Genomic DNA, 20,067 nt, shown 5'->3' with positions numbered 1-20,067 from the left:
TCTTTAAGATCTTAGGTTTCAGTTTTAAAGTTCACATAATGTTGCATTCTTCTCCATACTCTGTTTTTATATAAGATAACGGGGTCTCGTCCCGCAGGCTTTGGTTAAATTTGATTCTTGTGTACCCTGTTTGATTTTGTGGTGCTGCATAGCCCTGGCACACCACTGTGTATCCCTGATGGAGTGTGTGTCCTGAGTCTGTAAATGCATGCCTGTAAGGGGTGTTATCTTTTGTTCCCTATGATCATCCAGGCTTTATCCCTGTTAAGCTGATGGCAATCAGAGATAGCTCTACAATTGGTGAGGCTCCCAGAAGAAGCCTTCATGAAGCAAGTTCCATTCTTCCAGAGTAATCCATTTTTTATATTTAAAATTAATCGTGTGTTCTCCTTTATCACGTTAGGCCAGGGGAGGATATTTATGATGGTATAACTCATGATCATGCCTATTACAAGGTTCAAGGCCGGTGGTTCTTTTTTTTTTCTTTCTTTTAATATTTATTTATTTATTTGGCTCTGCCGGGTCTTAGCTGTGGCATGCGGGATCTAGTTCCCTGACCAGGGATTGACCCTGGGCCCTCTGCATTAGGAGTGCAGAGTCTTAACCACTGGACCACCAGGGAAGTCCCAAAGCCGATAACTCTTAAAGACTACACTGTTTTAAATTTGTAGGATATTTTTTAACTATCACGTTATTGGGAGAAGCTACTGGCCAGGAATGGGGAATCAAAGGATACCAGTCCCCTGTCTCCCATCACCATTACCATTGTAATTAACATTCGTGTAATAAAAAATGTAAGCTGAGAACTCAGCTCCATTTTACATATAAGCACAAATGATTTTTGGTACAATGTTACTTCCCTAAATTTTCCAAAAATGTAGCTACTTATAAATCAAAGGAAGGCTACATTTTGTTTCGTTTCAGAACTTTCCTATTCCAGAAGATGTCAATTGACAGCAAAAGCCACTTGAAACTGAGTCTCCCATGCAAAACATCTATGTCATTCTCTAATTGCTTTGCTGTATTCAGGGTGATTCTACACGTAAGAGCAAGCATCTGACTGTTTCCATATGTCTTCAAGTGCTATTCTGCCTGCATACTTACATATTAATATACATATTATTTAGTATATATATTAACGAATTATTTTTGTCCTGATGTCCTAGTTAGGGTGTTAAAAATATCTTCCTAGGTAGGTGATATTACTTAGGAGTTTCATTTCACGAAATCAAAGGAAATAAGGATAGTTATTATAAAACAGGGGCATTGGATGTGCTAGAGTGGATATCCACTGCCCTAAGTGGTGGCCTAGTTGACTGTGTATTAGAGCTGCCTCTGTACAATTTCATGCTAACCCTCTGAAAAATTTCTTCAGAAAAGTGTGATTTAATGTGAAGACGCTGACAGATTAGAAAAGTGTTTAAGACATATACTTGAAAGTCAGGCAGACTTTAATTCACATCTTAGCTTTGAGACTTACAGCTGTATGACCTTGGGCAGTCTGTTTACCCTCTAGTAGACTTCATTTCCTCAATTGTAAAATAAGATAGCTTGTGAAACTCCTTCTACAAGGTTACTATTGCTTTTATTCTCCTCATCACTTAGTGAGGAGTCTTATGACAGATTACTTTAAATGTCTTCAGAGTTCAGGTCCCTAAGAAAGATTATGCCTTCTAAGGTGCTAGCCTATTTCCTTTTAGACAGCGGGAGCCGTTTCATTCATACTGTTTTACTCTTGACTTTGACTGCTAGTGCACATGGAGCTAAGTACTCATGCTTAATTGCTGTGGGTTTTCTCAAACAGGGCTTCTTTTTTTTTTTTTTTTTTTTTTTTAGCTCTTTATTGGAATATAAATGCTTTACACTATTGTGCCAGTTTTTGCTGTACAACAAAGTGAATCAGCTGTATTTATACATATATCCCCATATCCCCTCCCTCCCGCAACTCCTTCCCGCCTTCTCTATCCCAGCCCTGTAAGTCATCACCCATCATTGCCTTGATCTTCCCTGTGGGAAGCTGCTGCAAAACAGGGCTTCTTAATATAGTTTGCCCCTATTTCATTCCCTCCTCCACTCCCACCCCTACTAAATGTTGCACTTCTGTCTTTTATTGTAAGTTGTAACAAATTCTTTTGAAAGTAGGTGGAGATAAATAAAATAAAGTAAGAACAAAATAATAAGGCTCCATTTTCTTTATAATGCTGTATAGGGTTTATTTCTATAGATGGCAGGGCTCCTTTTTTCCCCTTACTGTATACTCTTTGTTAATGAGTGTGTTAGATCTTTATTGTATCATTTACTTGGGAAAATATGGCAAGTAACTAAGATGATATTTTATCCCAAATACCCATCCATAGAGTTAGTTCAGTATAAATTATTTAATTCTGTTTTCTTAGCAAAGCTCAGAAGAATAATACACATTGCTGTATCTTACTATATCACTATAGAACAGTGGCTCTCAAAATTTTTGACCAGGACCCCTTTGCACTTTTAAAAATTATTGAGGACCCAAAGCGTTTTTGTTTACATGAGTTAAATTTCTCAATATTTATGTTAAAACTATGAAATTAAAATTGGGAAATTTAAAAATACTTACAAACCATTTAAAAAATAAACCTATTATATATTAATCAATTATGTATTAAATCGTTTCTGTATTAACATAAATAACATATTTTTGTGAAAAATATATTTTTATAAAAACAATAAAACATTTTAGAAAAAAAGAATAGTGTGTTTGTGAACCTATTTAATGTCTGTCTTTTTTTCTACTTTTTTTTAAATTTGCGGTATATATAATTTACATTCAACATTATTTTAATTTCAGGTGTACAACATAATGATTTGATATATATTTTGTGAAATGATCACCACAATAAGTCTAGTTAACATTCTAATGTTTGTCTTAGTAGAAGATAGCTAGATTCTCCTTTCTGCTTCTATAACCAGTGTGTTACAATATCATACAGCACGTAGCCTCATGAGAAAATGGACCTTATTAACCCCAAAAGGGTCTTGGGGATGCTCAGGACCCTGGATCACACTTTGAGAACTGTTGCTACAGACCATAGCCAATGAAAATGGAAATATAAGAAAGAAATAATGTCTTGCCCACGTTTCCATTTTCAATCATTTCAGTGAGCTACTAAGTTTTTTTAAATGTGCCTCTTACCCTTTTCCCAAGTTCATGGAAACATTAAGGTCAAACTATAGTTGATGGCAAGTTTAGATTTTTCCTTTAAGAGCTGACCAGTGTATTTTGAAAGCTACTAGTGATGTATGGAATCAGTGGTATGCTTTTGGCGATAGATTAAAAAACATATATATATATATATGTATTGAACAGAGATAATCCTTTTAGTTGTGGCATATAGGAAGACTTAGCTTTTTTACTCTTCCAATCTATAATAGTAAAGCTAGTTTTATTAAACCATTATTTTTATTTATATGTGTTGCTTGTTATATCATCTTTATACCATTCAATAGCTAGAGTAGAGCAGATTGATTTATCTTATTCCTGCCATGAGGTGGTTCATAATGAAAGTTAGATGGCTTGCCTAATTTACAGAGTAGCATTTCAGAATAAGTTAGTGGAGAGAAACAACACATTTTATTTTACTGTATTTTATTTGTTTTTCTTTGGGTAACCATGGTTGTGAGCAAGCCTTTAAGCCTTTGTATTGCTATAAGGACACTCTAAGGATGCCAGCTCTGCTTTCAGTGTGATGGAATCTCCATTACAGTGTGACAATGCTGGTTCTAGTAATTAATTGGGCAGGAAAGACCAATCTTAAGATTTCAGGTATTTCAACGGGGGGGATTGAAGCTGCTAATGTTAAACTTGCCCAATGGTGGCCTGAGAGTTAGGTTCCAGATATTTTGAAGTGAAGAGGTAACAAACAGAGTTTTCTGCTTATGAGACACTTCCTGAATCTCTTTATGTTTCAGAGGGTGATAAAATAAACATGGTCAAGAAGTGTCAACTGCTACCTCCAGTGACAGCAGTATTCCCTGCTGGGCCCAATGAGTCACCTTAAAATCATATCATCATACTTTTCATAGAAGGTCAGATTGTACCTTTGACTAAAAAAATAGCTTGCCTATCTATATCTACCTCTCTGTCTTTATAATATATGTGTGTGTGTCTGTGTATGTGTATATAAATTTTTACTTTCTCAAGGACTTCCAGAACTGTCAATTAAGCGTGCTTAATTAATAGGCTTTCAAGGTTAGAAAGGAATTTTAAAGATGATCTATTCTAACCCCCCAATCCTTGTTGAAGCTATTCAGTGTCTTAGATGAGTGGTTGTTCTAACTTTGCTTGAATACTTCCAATTATAGAAACTTCATGATTCCTAAGGCAAACCCTTGTAATTTTGGACAGCTCCAATTATTAAGAAAGCTTGTTCTTGATTTAACCTGAGACGAACAGGTACACTTTCTCACTATAGCATTTCTAATGTTTGAAGATAACTTCTGTGTTTCATTCTTATGTCTTCTGGAGCCTTCTCCTCTCCAGACTCAATTAACTGTATTCTTTATCTGAAAATTTTGTTAGCCTCTTTCCTACTCTGGTTCTCTCTCCTGCTGTCCTGCTCCAGTTTTCAATGTCTGTCTTAAAAATATGATACCCAGAATGACACTTAGTACTCCTATTGCTGAATCAGGGCCATCTGCTCCCTCATTGCCGTGATATGCTATTGGATCTGAAGATCTTCTAGCTTCTTTGGTGGTGTATCATGTGGATTTATACTGTACTTACTACAAATGCACAGTACTTCTTAGCCACATCAGTTACTATCAAGCCATATTTTCCTCCTGCACTTCCAAATTGCACATGTGCATTCAAAACTCAATTAAAATTTGAAAGGAAGGTGTTATTTCTTGTTTTTTTTTTGTTTGTTTATTTGTTTTTGATGGAGGGAGATAACTTTTTACTTTATTACAGTTTTAAATCTACAGAAAATTTTAAAGAATAGTTCAAAGGATTACCATATATCATTTACCTAGCTTCACCAATTGTTAATATTTTATCCCATTTGCTTTATCATTCTCTAGATAGAGTGATATAAATTACATAAGATGTAAATAGCTATGTATTAATTTTTTTCCCAAACAACTTGAGAGTTTGTGGCAGCTGTCCTGACTCTTCAGATATTTCAGTTTGTATTTTCCAAGAATAAGAACATTTTCCAAAATAGCCAAGGTATAGCTACAAAATCAGGAAATTTAACATTGATATAATGCTGTTATCCAATCCATGGTCTCTACTCAAATTTCACCAATTAACCCAATAAAGTTCCTCATCGCTTTGTTTGTTTGAGGGTGGGGGTGGGTGGGGGTGGGGGGCTGAGTAAAGAGGAGGTGTGGTTCCAGGATCTCATCCAGGATCATGTGTTTCATTCATGTGTCTGTTGATTTTTCCACCTTAGAAGATATATTCTTATTCTTCAGAAGTTGGTTAGCAGCTATGGAGATTCCCTAGGACTTGGTCCATAGTTTCCGCATCATTGACTCAACAAACATTCAACTACCATCTTTAAATAAATAAGTAAATCTGTTTATCTCTGAACTTCCCCTTCTGTGCAATCTTGTTTAGCATCTTGACTCTGGACATTTCAATATAGACATCAGAGGGCAACAACTTTCTAAATGTCTCACTCTCTCTCCACTCAAGTGCATTTCCTGAGCTTTGCATTCAGTAAGCTTTTCTTCTCCTTCCTGCTGACATAACACGAGGCATCCAAGTTAGTCATTCCCCCATGCCTATAGTCAAGGGTTTTTGCTCACCTATAACATCTTACCAGTCACCCTCTTTAGCCATTCAAACTCTGTTGATTCCTCAAGGTATCATCTTGTTTGTGACTCTTTTCGCTCATTTATGTAACAAATGTGTATTGCTCACCTTCAGGTGACAAGTAGTGCTCTTAGGTGCCAGGGGTACAGTAATGAGTTTGATTTTAATTTATCAAGTCATTGCCTTTGAACCATCTAATGGCAGCCTTACCTCTTCTGAATTTCCTGAATGGTTTATCAGACTTTGAAGGCATTTGTCCCTTAATGTTCCTGTCCTCATTGCATTACTGTGACTTGGTTATATTTCTTCTATGCCCTGTGAACATCCTGAGGCTGAAAAGGGGGTTATATTCATCCTTCTGTCTTCTTCAGTACCAGTACTATATTACACGTATGTACCCAATGCAAGTGTGTTGGATTCATTAATTAATTAGTTGAAGATCAGAGCTTCATTTAGATTTGGGGTCTGTATGTCAAATTAGGAAACCGTTGCAATATGAGGGTCTAGGTGTAGAACACTGGCTACAGGAATAAAGAGAAGACACATGTGAGAGTTCCTGCAGAAGAAGTATAAATATTTTTGTCCTCCAAAGGGGATCAAATCACTTACCCATCAAACTGACTTGGAGTCAAAGAGGACTAGAAAAAATATGGAGGTGTGGTGTGGAGAAAAGGGAACCCTCCTGCACTGTTGATGGGAATGTAAATTGATACAGCCATTATGGAAAACAGTTCTAAAAATAGAACTACCATATGACTCAGCAATCCCACTCCTGGGCGTATACCCTGAGAAAACCATAATTCAAAAAGAGACATGTACCACAGTGTTCATTGAAGCACTGTTTATATTGGCCAGGACATGGAAACAACCTAAATGTCCATTGATGCATGAATGGATAAAGAAGATGTATGTATATACAATGGAATATTACTCAGCCATAAAAAGGAATGAAATTGAGTTATTTATAGTGAGGTGGGTGGATCTAGAGACTGTCATACAGAGTGAAGTAAGTCAGAAAGAGAAAAACAAATACTGTGTGCTACCACATATATATGGAATCCAGAAAAATGGTACTGATGAACAGAGTGGCAACAGGAATAATTATACAGATGTTGAGAATGGACTAGAGGACACAGTGGGGGAAGGGGAAACTGGGACGTAGTGAGAGTAGCGCTGATATGTATTCACTACCAAAGGTAAAAAAATAGCTAGTGGGAAGCTGCTGCATACACAGGGAGATAAGCTTGGTCCTTTGTGACAACCTAGAGGGATGGGATAGGGAGGGTGGGAGGGAGCCTCAAGAGGGAGGAGATATGGGGATATATGTATACATATAACTGAGTCACTTTGTTGTACAGCAGAAACTAGCACAACATTGTGAAACAATTATACTCCAATAAAGATGTATTTAAAAAAACAACAAGAAACAAACAAGAAATAATGGATGTATGTGGAAGGGACATAGGTGCAACTAAAAGAGCTTCTGATGACTAAAGCTGGAAAAAAAAATAAGCAAGAAACTAAAGTTGCATTGGGTTATACCAGAAAAAAAAAATATGGAGATGGAAAGAATTAGGCAAGACATGCAAATTTAGGAGAAGAGTTTGAAATTAAATAATTTTCATTGACGCTTTAGAGATACATCCAGATTGAACTGTTTCTCAGGCAGTTAGAAATGCAAGTTTAATCTTTGGAAAGAGGTTAAAAGATTTATATTTATAACTTTAATATTTATGAATGAAAAAATAAAATATGAGGAACAAAATTGTCCAGTCTGAATAAGGGTGGTAGGAGGTAGTGGTTCTGAAGAGAATTTCAGGCAATTTCAAGTCATTGATTATCTAAGAAATAAAGACTAAGATAATATTGGATTTTTTAATTCTTTAACCTAAACTTGACTAAATTCTGCCACTTTTTCTTAACATTTTCCCACTGCACTACCTACTCTCAGCTTGATGAGAACATCCAGGGCTCCTTTGGAGCCACTGACCCCCAGCATGTGATAAATAAAGTAAACAGGGCCTAGTGTCTTTAAGCTTCCAGTCCTGAAGACCAGGTAGGAGGTGGAGCCCAAGGTGTAAGCCCAAGGAAGGACAGAGGAGGACCCATCACATTCTCCAGTCCAACTTTGCCAGTAATAAAACTGACCTTGTATTTTGATCTACTTTTAGCTTCTGGTATCTGATCTCAGTTAAGAAACTGTGGAAAAGAAGTAACAGATTCACTTTGGGGTCCAAAAGCAGATGAAAGAGAAGCAACCTCCAACTTCTGAGAGGGCTGCAAGGGAAGCAGGGTCCTCAGGAGAGAGCTGGATGGAGATATTTTCTGCTAGCAAGAGAGATGAGTAGGGGAGTCAGTCATGATGGAATTAGTCAACATAGTCTCTGAGAAGGTGTGCTATCAATTCCAGCTAAAGTTGGGAGACGTTAGCTAGAAGGGAAGGGCTATTAGGAAATGGTTAGATCTGGAGTTCCCAGTGTGACATGGTCTGAAATGGAAGCTGTCTTCCCATGAACACAAGCGGGTGCAAAGATCTTTAGGGTCTTACCTCTCCCACAGCTAAAATGCCCACTTCAGAACATTTTATGAAATGCCTAGGTGAGTGTGGCTTCAAACTCTGTATGTGACCTGTACAAAGATCTAAAGTTCATACGTGCAAAGGATTTGCTCCTATAATTGTTCCCTCAGTACCAAACTTCCCTCACCATGAACTCCCATCACCATGAAAGCATGTGGCAATATCATTCATCTTAAGAAAAGGAAAGAAAAGACCTCTCTTGACTGTAACACCTCTAGCTATCTTGTTCCTTTGCTCGCCTGACACAGAATGCCCCCAAAGAGTTGTCTGTACTGTTCACTGTAGTACTACCTCACCTCCGGTTCACTCTTATTCTTCTTTTCTTTTTATGGGAAATATGAATACAAGAGAGGATATTTAATATGTATGTTTAATTTAAAGAGAAATAAAAAGTAATACCTGTGTCCCTACCACCTGATGTAGAATATTACCCATGTTTTACAACACCTCCTGTGTGTCCTTCCACAAGCGCATTTCTTTCCTTCCACTTGCCAGTCATCATTCGCTTGAAGTTTTGTTGTCATTCTCTTGTTTTCCTTTGTAATTTTACTGTATATGTGTGAAACCCTAAACAGTACATTTTGTTTTGCCTGTTTTGAAGTTTATATTGTTGCAGAAATCCGTCAGTTGAGAAACCAAGCACCACACTTGGAGGGTTGGAGAACTCAGGTTTATTAAGCTGGCGGCCCCAGACGAGCTAACGCGCCAAAGTTCTGGGCCCCGAGCTCAGGGTGAGCTTTACTTTTATAGTGCACATGTTTACAGAGCATGGACATTTCCAAACAGAAACTTACAAGAGCAGGTGCAGAACATTCCATTTTTTAGCAAAACATCTTAAAGTTACATTGGATTGTTAGGTCATCCTGTTTTTCTGTTGTTCTTGGCCGCAGCAAGCATATTTCACAAAAGCAAAACAAGCATGGAGTTATTTTTAGCTGAGTGTAGTTTCTAACTTTCCTCTTCAATATAGACGGAGTCTTATATATTCTTCTATAACTTGCTTTGTCATTCACTCTTTTTGTTTTTTGTTTTTGTTTTTGGCTGTACCACAAGGCATGTGGGTTCTTAGTTCCCTGAACAGGGATCAAACCCATGCCCCCTGCAGTGGAAGCCCAGAGTCCTAACCACTGGACCACCAGAGGATTCCCTGTCATTCATCTTTAGATTTAAAAAAATCTGTATTGGGTGTGGTTGATTTTCACTGCTGTGTAGTATTCTACTATATGATCATACCAAAATGTATTTTTCTATTACTGGCAATGCTACTATGGAAATTCTTGTACTTGGCTCCTGGTATGTGTGAACAAGAATTTCTGCAGGGTTCTGAGGAGTGGAATCACTGGCTCAATTTACTGGATATTACCAAAGTATTTTCCTAAGTGTTTTATCAATTTATATTGCTATAAATACTAGATGAAAGCTTTTGTTCCTACACATCTTTGCCAAAACCTGGCACTATCTGACTTCTTACGTCTTGCTAATCTGACAGTTCAGAATGGCATCTGATTATGCTTTGCATCAATATTTCCTATTTACTAATCAGCTCCTTTCAGTGATTCTCAGCTTGCATGTTTCCTCTTCTGTAAAATGCCTATTCCATGTTTTCAGTGCATTTCTCTATTAGATTGTCTTTTTCTTATTGGTTTTTAAAGCGTTCCTTTTTATATACTCTGGATACTAATCTTTGGTCCGTTCTGTGTTACAATGATCTTCTCTCAGTTTTCAGCTTGTCTTTTTACCACTGTCATGGTGACTTAATGAACAGAAGTTCTTAATGTGTTAGGTTGAACTATGAGAAATTGCTGTCATGTGAGCATTTTTGACCTACATATACAATTCCATGTGGTTCTGGGAGAGCTTGTTAAAATACAGATTGCTTGACTTCACTCCCAGAGTCTCTGATTTTGGAGGTGAGAATTTCTGGAGTGGGAGGTGAGAATTTGCATTTCTCATAAGTTCCCAGGTGATGCCGCTGGTCCAGGAACCACACTTTGAGAAATTCGGCCTCGGTCCATTCTGTCTCTTCAACATCACCTTTAGCCAGTCCTCCCTCCACAGTTTCTTAGAGATTGCACTCCATGCCCAAAACAGAGCCCATCTCTCCTGCTCACCGCGGCATCCTTGATAGGAAGTTCTTGACCTATCAATCTTTTCCAGGCCCTGCATCACCTTAGTTGACTCCACCAGGCCTTCTCAGCCCTGGGTGTAGATAGCTGCCTAAGGAGTGCTTGCCGTGTTAATAGATGCTGCTGTTTTATTCAAAGCTAACAGGTAGCTTTTAAAATGTCCCTGTAGTATTGATTAGCTGACTTCGTAGTCTCCTTTAGGAATATACTGTGTGATTGAAATTATTTTGAAACAATATTAAATCAAACGCATCTCGTCATGCTCCACTACCCAGTATCCTTCTCAAAAACCATTCCCCCCTTTTTTCCCTTCAAAATTTCACTTAACATCTCTGTCCTTTCGTATCATCAGTTAGTCCCCCTTATCTCCAGCCCTGTTTGTGACACCCGTGTATTTTTCTAGGACATGCATAACAATCTCAAACATCTTAATAATAAAGCTCAGGTGGGTAATAAAGAATACAGAGTAAAAATTAAATACAGATACTTGAGTCTTCCTTCTAGTTAATTGAGAGCAGGCTTTCTGAGCAGTGATGCTGTTGACATTTTGGACTGGGTCAGTCTGTGTTGTGTATTGAGGACACTTAACAGCATTGGTGGCCTCTACTCATGATGCCAATAGCACCCCATCCCACCCAGTGTGACAACCAAAAATGTCTACAGGCATCGCCAAATGTCCCCTGAGGGTAAAATCTCCCCTGGTTGAGAACCAGTGGTATAGAGACATCTTAGGCTTCACTTGAGTTTTCACAGATTTTCTTGTGAAATATTGTCAGCTGGTTTGGGCCTTTAAGTTTCAACCCCCAATCCGTCTTAACCATCTCCAATTCTTTCTTTCATCTAAGACAAAAGGCAGCTTTCGCCAAACACACAGAGGCAGACCGCAGGACACACTTCAGATTCTTTTCCTGTCCTTCCTGCAAGTATTAATCTCACCATAGGATGGTGATAGTTACTGTGATTAATATACTTTTAACTGTAATGCGATTATAGAAAATCATGCCAAAATTGCTAGAGCTAAAACTTGACCTGCCCTGACAAGATGATGAAAACGCAATACCATTCTCTCTGACCCTCCCCACCCCCCACACTCCCCCAGAGAGTCTTGCTTTCTAATGAGTAAGAGTAGTTTAAGCGGCAATTATTCCCTCTTACACTGACTGTCCTTTTCACCCTGATTACTCTTTGGATGTATAGTGCAGAGATAGCTGCTTGCAGGCTAGCAGGCAGGTCCAGCGAATGGCAGCAATACATACTTGGGAAGAGTGCATTCCACTCTCAGGACAACCTGCCCAAACTGAATGCAGCTCACAAGTGGAGTGGGCAGAACATTTTACAATTTTGATTTGAAATGCCACTTTTCTAGTTTCTGTAACTCAAACAGTAAATAATTTGGTGGGTTTTTTTTCCAGCTGCTCTTAGTTTGACAGTTGCTGAACCCCTCTTGGATTTACGTTTGCAGAACAAGATAACCATTTGTACCATTAGGCCGTTTCTCCTTTTCAGTTGAGCCTAGGGACCTTCTTCTCCAATTTAGTCTCTTTTGACGTGAGCAGAGCATCTACTCATTCAAAGGGAACACCGTGACACAGCTGGATACTATGGCTGGGAACACAGAGGGCATTGTGTCTGTGTTTCCCAATTTCAGAAACTCAGAGTTGCTTTATTTACCGGGCTATCAACCAAGCTCTGGATTACTGGACACTTTTGTACATTTATAGTTTTATGTTAATTGAGATACCGCAACTCTGAAGCATCGTAAGATCTACGAGTATCTTGTGAGTCATCTTTTAAAAAGACTAAACAATAACAATTTTTTGTATAGTTTGAGGGTTAAGTGAATTCTATCTGTAGCTATTTATTTGAAAAGTAGCTGTTTTGTCAATAGATATTTCATAATCAAAATAAATCAATACCTCAGTTATCAGTAATTTTTTCTTAAGGCAACCTTAGACACCAGAACGGTGCTGAAACAAAGAATGATAATAATCCTAATTGATCATGTGTTTCTTAGTAGATGACAGAGCACCTCCATATATATGATCTTGTTTGTTTTAAAAAGTTGGCACTATGGGCAAAGAAAGAAGCCCTGGGACAGTGAATGGTTAAAAAAGATAATAACCAAAGATCTAAAGATTACATGTGCTCAGTGTGATCGGTTGGTTTGCTAATCAAAAGGAAAAAAACGAGTTCTGATTTGGTGGTGGTAGCTTTGCAAACCAAGGCACTTGGTGCAAAACCTAGAAACTCAGGAGAATGCCACATAAAGGAACCAGGCAAAATGAGAACAAAGGAAAGGCGGAAGAAGAAAGAATATGAAGGGAGACTGGAGGACAACAGGGGTCACTGGAAAAAGAAGCAGAGATTTAAACACTAATGTAAAGAAATGAGAACATCAGTTATAAAGAAATTGAGAAAAGTAGGGGCAAACAGCCCAGCATAACTGAGCAGCCTTTTAGGACACCCACCCCTCAGGGCACTGGGCTCACAGAGTGGGACAATTCAGTGCCTGCTTGGTTCCAGCACCTAGGAGCTCTTTACTTCCTATGTTTCCAGCACAGTCATCGATCTTCATAGCAAACACCCTTCATAAGGAATGAAGAAAAGTTTGAATGATGTTTGCTATTTTTTTATGCACCAAAACCTTAAGTGTTCACTAAAGTAAAAAGAAGTTAACCTAATTTTCCGCATGAAAGAAGTCTACGTCGAATCACTCATCTGACAGGGCTCACTAAATTTGACATTTCTTTTAGATTTATCAGGATACCTCATTTCTCTGATGTATATGAGTCAACTAGAATATAGTCAGTTCATTATATGAACTACTTGAGATGGGAGGAAAAGTTGATAATCCAAGATGGTAACGCAAGTCACTGTGATTTATATTTGGTTATTTACATTTGTATTTTGATATTATACACTTATCCCTTTGTATTATAGTGATGTCTTTATATTTATTCTCACCACTAGACTATCAGTACCTTGACTACAGGGACTTATCTTAGTATCCAAAACCTAGAGCACAGTCTCAGGCATGTAGCTGGGAATCAATGTTAGTTGAATGAATGATTGAAGAAATAGATATATCTGATCTGAGAAATCACTGTGAACAAAATAATGCCTCCACACAATGAAAACACAGTCAGTAACACCTGGAAAGCTTAACTACTAGTCTCTCAGACTGCTGTGAAGCCCCCAACCTCAACCAAAGTGCCCTACTATAAATCTTTCCCCAGAACAACGGAAGTGGTTAAGTGTTCAGGTGTCAAAATGCTACCCTGCTGGGCTGCAGGCCGCATACAAAGTTATATTACATTGAGTTTGAAATGCTAACAAAGCAAGTAATTAAGCTGAGTAAGTGCTAACTTGCTTGAAAGCAAGATTGGAAGCTGATAAACCAAAATGCTGATAATTAAGAGTTGATTATACAGCTTTGTTGTTTCTCTACCCTGCTAATAGCCTCTCATTCTTGGTGTGTAATGATTTCTTCCCCATAAGCGGAAAAAAAAACCCAAGCATCAATCTTCCGCACTTCTCTCCCATCCTGGGTAAGGTGTGACTCTGTCCTTTCCTAAGCTAAATCCTCTACCCTTGTTCATCATCCTTTTCTCCTTCCTAGTCTGTCTTTCGCATTTTTTACCTCTCCCTCTCCACTAATTTCTTCTCTTCTGTTTACAAACATGCTCAGGGGTTACCAGGCTTTAAAGGAAAAAAAAAGAAAAGCAAGATGCAAATAAGAGTATGAGAATCTTTCCTTACTCTGCAGTCCCTTAAGCCCCTGCCATCTTTCTCCTCTACGTTCTCTGAACTCTTGGAAAAGGAATCTGCATTCCCTGTGTCTTCAGCTTAACTGCTAATTACTCCTTATTCCCTTAAACTCTTCTACTGGTTTCAGCACTCTAATGAAGCTCTCTCAGAAATTATCGATGTATTCTTGTCAGATTCCAGAATCTTCATTTTCCTTGATCTTTCAACATTTCACGTTGTTGACCTGCCCCTTTTCTGAAATGTATCTTTTTGTGACCTCCAATGACATTTTACCTTTCTTGTCTTCTTCACTTCTCTTGTGACTTCTCTCCTCCCCTCTTCCTTCTTTCCTTCTTTCTTTTCTTCCTTCCTTTTGATGAGAGGGGAGAAAAACTAATATTTATTGACATTTAAAACAAATTATATGCCAGTGTTTTGCCAAATTTTCAAATATTGCCTCCTTTTGTCCTTGTATCAACCCTAGGATATAAGTATTATTACCCCCATTTAAAATGTTGTTTATTTACCTATTTATTTATAATTGTGGTAATACACACATAATATAAAATTTATCATAATAATCATTTTAAGTGTACAGTTCAGTGGCATTGAGTACATTCACATTGCTGTGCAACCATCACCACCACCGCCACCATCTCCAGAATTCTTTTCATCTTGCAAAACTGAAACTCTGTATTCATTAAACAGTAACTCCCTGTTACCCCATCTCCCCAGCCCCTGACAACCACACTTCTACTTTCTGTATCTATCTTTGTGTATCCACTCTAGGTACCTTATATAAGTCCAATCATATAGAATTTGTCTTTTTGAGACTGGCTTATTTCATTTAGCATAATGCCTTCAAGGTTCATCGATATTGCAGCATGTGTCAGATTTCCTTCCTTTTTTAAGGTTGAATAATATTCCATTGTAGGTATATATCACATTTTGTTTTTCCATTCATCCATTGATTATCCCCATTTTATAAATGGTGAAACTGTGGCTCAGACAAGTAAAATAACTTATTGAGTTCACATACCTTTTCCTTATGGAAACTTTCTTCTAAATTCTTTCTTTAGTTTTATTTCCGCTCTCTCCTCTTTGCCAATCTTATCCCACATCTTAAATTATAATCTCCTTATGGTCTCAAATGTATATCCTACACTTAACTTTGGTACTGAATCCAGTTCCATTTTTCCAGTAGATTCACCAGAATATCCCTCTGATACCTTTGACTCACTGTGTACAAAACAAGCCCATCATCATCTGATCCTCAAAATAGGCTTGTCATTCTGACATTCCTGTTGCCATTAATGATGACACATTCCCCAGTCACCTGGACCTAAACCTCTGAGTAATCCTTGAGCCCCTTTTCCTACATCCCCCAAATTCAGTGTCATAAAGTCCTGTCCCTTGTGCTTCCCCAATCCTATTCATACCCATTTCAGCCTTGCTGTCCCTGTAGGAGAGGTCGTATAATGAGGTGGATCTAAGAGCTTAGGTAGGTTTCAAACCTCAGCTCATCCACTGCCTGGACTGGAGAAGAGGGAGGGTTTTGGACTAGTTGCCTGACCTCACAGAACCTCAATTTCTTCATCTGTGTGAGAAAACCCAGTGTGCAACACATTTTGATTAATAAATGTATTTGTAAACACCCCAGCACAATACCCAGCATTTAGTAGACACTAAGTGGTAATTCTTTCTTCTCTTTTTAAATTCTATCTTCCTATTTCTAGTTCACTAGACTTCTTCACTCATAAAGAGTTTTCTTCCAGTATTTAGTTACTTGCAGGAAACAAACCACTTTTTTTAGCATTATGTTTTATTTTACAGTGCCCTTGATTCTATATACCATTCAGAGGACAGTGATTGTGTTCATATTTGTGTTTGAGACTTGATTTGACGTTTAGAATTCCTAAAACAATCTTGGAAGGATGTCCATCTATTAAACTGCTACATCAAAATTGTCTTCTACAAAACAACTGAAAGCTGCAAGATTTATTGAGCCCAGTCTCATTTTTGAAAAGACTGCTATGAAGTCAGTGAAGTGAGATTTCCATGATTAAGAGCAGTTGGAGGGATTAACGGAGAGGTGGCATGAGCTTACTGACAACTTTGAGTGTACCAAGAGTTTTAACTGGGATAAGTGGAGTCAGCAAATATTCCCCCCCCCCCCCCGCCCCACCCCAAACACCAAAGTATAATTTGGCAAGAAAACAGGCCAACTTGTGCATTTTCAGCAAAAGGGACACCTGGGTAGAAGGTTGTGTTCAGTTTGTGGAGTAAGGGAATATAGGCAAATTAAATCCCAGCGTCCTCATCAGCAGTCTGCACTCTCGGGAGCTGTCCAGAGTAGCCAGGCCATGTCCAGCTGCACTGAAGATAGAAATTCCATGTATGTATCCTGAACTGTGTTTCTTACCTAGCTGGGTTTCTGGGTCTTAGAAAACCCATTAACAATAACAACAAAACTTCCAAATAATCTTTATGAGTGGTTTGAAGAAAGGTTTTAATAACAACTAGGCATGGAAAAATTAGACTTATGATGCAGTACTTCAGATTGATCCTTTCCTTTCATGTTTCGGAATGGTAAGCAAGGAGGTTGTGAAGATGAGGATGTGTTAGTTCCCCACCTTGCCCTAGACCTCCAGGCATAGCCATGTATATAATTCTCTAAACTCAACCGAGCATTCCTTGAGATGGCTGGCGCCTCATCAGCAAACAGCATGACCACCCTTGGTACCACACTCCAGTTTCAAGCTAATGGTTCAGGCATGTCTAAGATGGCCAGTCTCTCCAAACACTTGGGTTGCATTCACTACTTCTGTCTCATTCCTGAAGTATGTAATCAAATTCTACAGACCGATTGCGTGGGTTTTCTTACTTTTCTTTTGCACAGCAAAAGCAGACAACGCTACTGAATGGGTATCTTAGCAGTTCGCTTGCTACTTCCTGATGTTTTGTGTTTTATTTTTCTCTCATGAGTAAATGTGAATGCTTGCATGTTGTCTTCTGAGTCTTTCTTCTCATAGCCTCCCTTCCTATCTCTTCTCAGCCTTTCCCTTCATGAGCTCTAAGAATGGCATTCTCTGGTATTCTGTGTTCATGTACATTTCTGCTACTCGCTCTTATTTACCCATGACTAACTATCTTGCCCTCAGTCCTATTTTTCTCTCATTTTGCTTGAGAATCTTTATTCTCTGGTCTCCACACTGAGTTGAAAAGCTCTAGGAATCCAGTGGCTGACTAGGATTTAAGTTGGTTTGGTCCCAATAGAACCTTAATAAAATCATCCTTCTATTCCTTTATGAATCGAATTCCTCAAACTCTTTCGAATGAACCATTATGATTTCCTCTAAGGTGGTTTATTAGAGTTGGGTCATGGAGTTTTGAATGAAAGTATAAACTCAAAAATTCGAACTCAAGTTTTTGGGGGGGTGAGTGGGTAAATAAACTCTTTTAGGATATTGTAATCATTTATTTGGTTATTCTCTTTTTCCGCTGCCCTGGCCCCTTAACATAGTAAAATTAAAATCTGTAAGTGTAGCACAAGATTCGGCAGTGACTCTATTTGATATTATACTGCTGCCACACTCTCAGCCATCTCTCCCCCTCACTTTTTTTCCACTCTAGATACTTGCCTCAGAGCAGAGGGTTCAAGAATAAATGTATTACCAAAATGAAGGAAACAAGACTTTGAACTTCAGAGTGAAGAACTGTAAAGTGGCCAGGAGTCTGATTACCAGTCAGGCTTCTGCATGGTTTATTAATGAAGTGACGCATTATCCACAAGGGAAAAGAAATGCCATTAGTGTTTTACTTTAGGCATGAAAGTTCCTATTTAAGGAAAAGTAAATGCATAGCATGCACCATGTCAGAAAACTAATTTTAATGTTAACAATGAGTTGAGAATTCTTGTAGAGATGAGAAAATATTCCAGCCTTCATTGCCTTCCACAAATAAGTTGCTGAAAGTAAACGAGGTGTGCTATTTCAGTACCAATTTAGCAATACCTCTGCTCTATTATCAGCAACATGCACAGTTGGTTCATGGCAGAACGCAAGCCACTCTTGTCTGTGAATAAGCATCAGGCTGACTGTGCAGGATGATAATTGCTCTGCCTTCACTTCCTTTGGCACCTACTGATCTCTGCTAAGTGGTTAATAAACCATTTTTGTAGGAATGTCAAGCACTTTGAAAAATTTGAAGGACTTAGCTTTTGATTGTTCTTTTTCTTATATGTAAGTTTGAGGAAAGTTCATGCAAAGCCATTCCACTGCTGCCATTGCTCCTAGGAAGTGTCTTAAATAGTAGGGTGCCCGGGTGTCTGTGCCTGGCATCTTTTAATCAATTGTGTTTTCCTTTGCGTTATACTGTGAGATGGACTGGATGTGTTGAGATATCAAGTGACTGACTTCAAATGGATGGCAAATTTACTAAAGTGAAAATGATTGTGATAGTTCCCTCATTTCCCCCGCAGTGTATGTAAAACTGACTTTTAAAGTGTTTAGTGGATAATGGATCATGTAAGGTCAGTACTAGCCATGGCGGCCACGGCTATTATTTTCTCTTTTCATGGGAGGGTGCTCAGCAAAATGAGATTGTCACACTCTTTTTTTAAGAGGACAGCGACAGACAGTTAAAAGCCTCTTCACGTAAGGATGTTATTTCATAAAGACACCAGCACTGGATTATCCCCTTCACTTTAAACTTCTGCCAGCTTGTACAAAGAGATAAAACAAAATAGCCCCGGTCCCAGGGGTGGGGAAGTGCTGGCCAGCTCAGCCTGGGTCCACAAGCTTTCATTTTGATTAGTCACATGTGAGGAAAATTCACTTAGGCTGAGAGGTAAATTTAATACCAGTTATGCCCATGCTGTTCATATCACAACCATTTTCACATGATGCCACTTAATTCCCTAAGAAGCAGAAAGGTAAATCGGTGGCTGGCCAGCAAAGGTGTCACAATGCATTAAGACCAGGACTCGCTGCAGGGGATAATGGTTCTGATTGCTGTTGACTCATGTCTCCACCAACTGCCTCATGTAAAATAAGTGACATTTAAAAGACATCAAGATGTGAGAAGAGAGAAGGGAAGAAAAAGAAAGAGAGAGGAGGGTAAAAAGTATGCGCTACTAAACTTGCTACCCGAATGTGCAGTTTCTTTTCCACCCTAAGTGGTAGGAAATGATAACTCGACATGCCATGGGTGACCTGCACTAAGCTTTTAACTTCCTGTCTTGTGTTTTTAGAGAAAAATCTGTAAAATTGCTTCTGGGAACTGCTCCAACATGTTATCATTTATTTCCAATTTAATTTTTTCCAAGTTTTATTCTTTTGCCCTCACATATCAGTCTATTCATCTCTTTAAAAGCTTGAGGCTGAATCAAGTTAGGCAATGGTAGACAACAAGAGGCAGTCTACTTTCTGAAGGCCCATTTATGTCTATTTTTATAAAGAGAATCAAATTCCAGTTTACAGTAAGCATATGCTTCAGTTGACATCTGTTTCTAAGACTTGGACGCTTTGTTTGCATAACAGTCACCAATAAATGGCCTTGTTTTAAGTCTGCTCACTGAGTTGTATGTGGGTTGTTCAGCTGGGGATTTTAGACGCAGCTGATCCCCTACCGCTCATAGCTGATAGGAAGGGGGAAAATCCGAGAAGCCCAGTCCTATTTATTAATGCAGATTTTAACATTCTCAATGAACCACTTATCCAGTGTGATTCGGCAACCAAATCCTTATTTGCTCAGGGAGAGGAGGGGGTGTTCTTCAAAGTGCTGAACTAAAGCTTACCAGCTTTTTTTTTTTTTTGGAG

At 38.4% G+C, this 20,067-nt stretch overlaps 1 protein-coding gene and 1 non-coding gene across 3 annotated transcripts in view; one reads left to right on the top strand and one right to left on the bottom strand.

The window, feature by feature from the left end:
* The window catches only part of CAMKMT (calmodulin-lysine N-methyltransferase), a 403,439-nt gene that overhangs the window by 313,902 nt on the left and 69,470 nt on the right, over nucleotides 1–20,067 (top strand). The gene's annotated exons all lie outside the window — the stretch shown is intronic.
* TRNAR-CCU (transfer RNA arginine (anticodon CCU)) lies at nucleotides 550–622 on the bottom strand. The gene has a single exon. It is a non-coding gene; the product is annotated as a tRNA-Arg (tRNA).

This window comes from Hippopotamus amphibius, chromosome 7, assembly GCF_030028045.1.
Source record: "Hippopotamus amphibius kiboko isolate mHipAmp2 chromosome 7, mHipAmp2.hap2, whole genome shotgun sequence".
NCBI lineage: Eukaryota > Metazoa > Chordata > Mammalia > Artiodactyla > Hippopotamidae > Hippopotamus > Hippopotamus amphibius.
The sequence above is the reverse complement of the archived record's forward strand: the minus strand, read 5'-3'. Positions and strand labels throughout refer to the sequence as shown.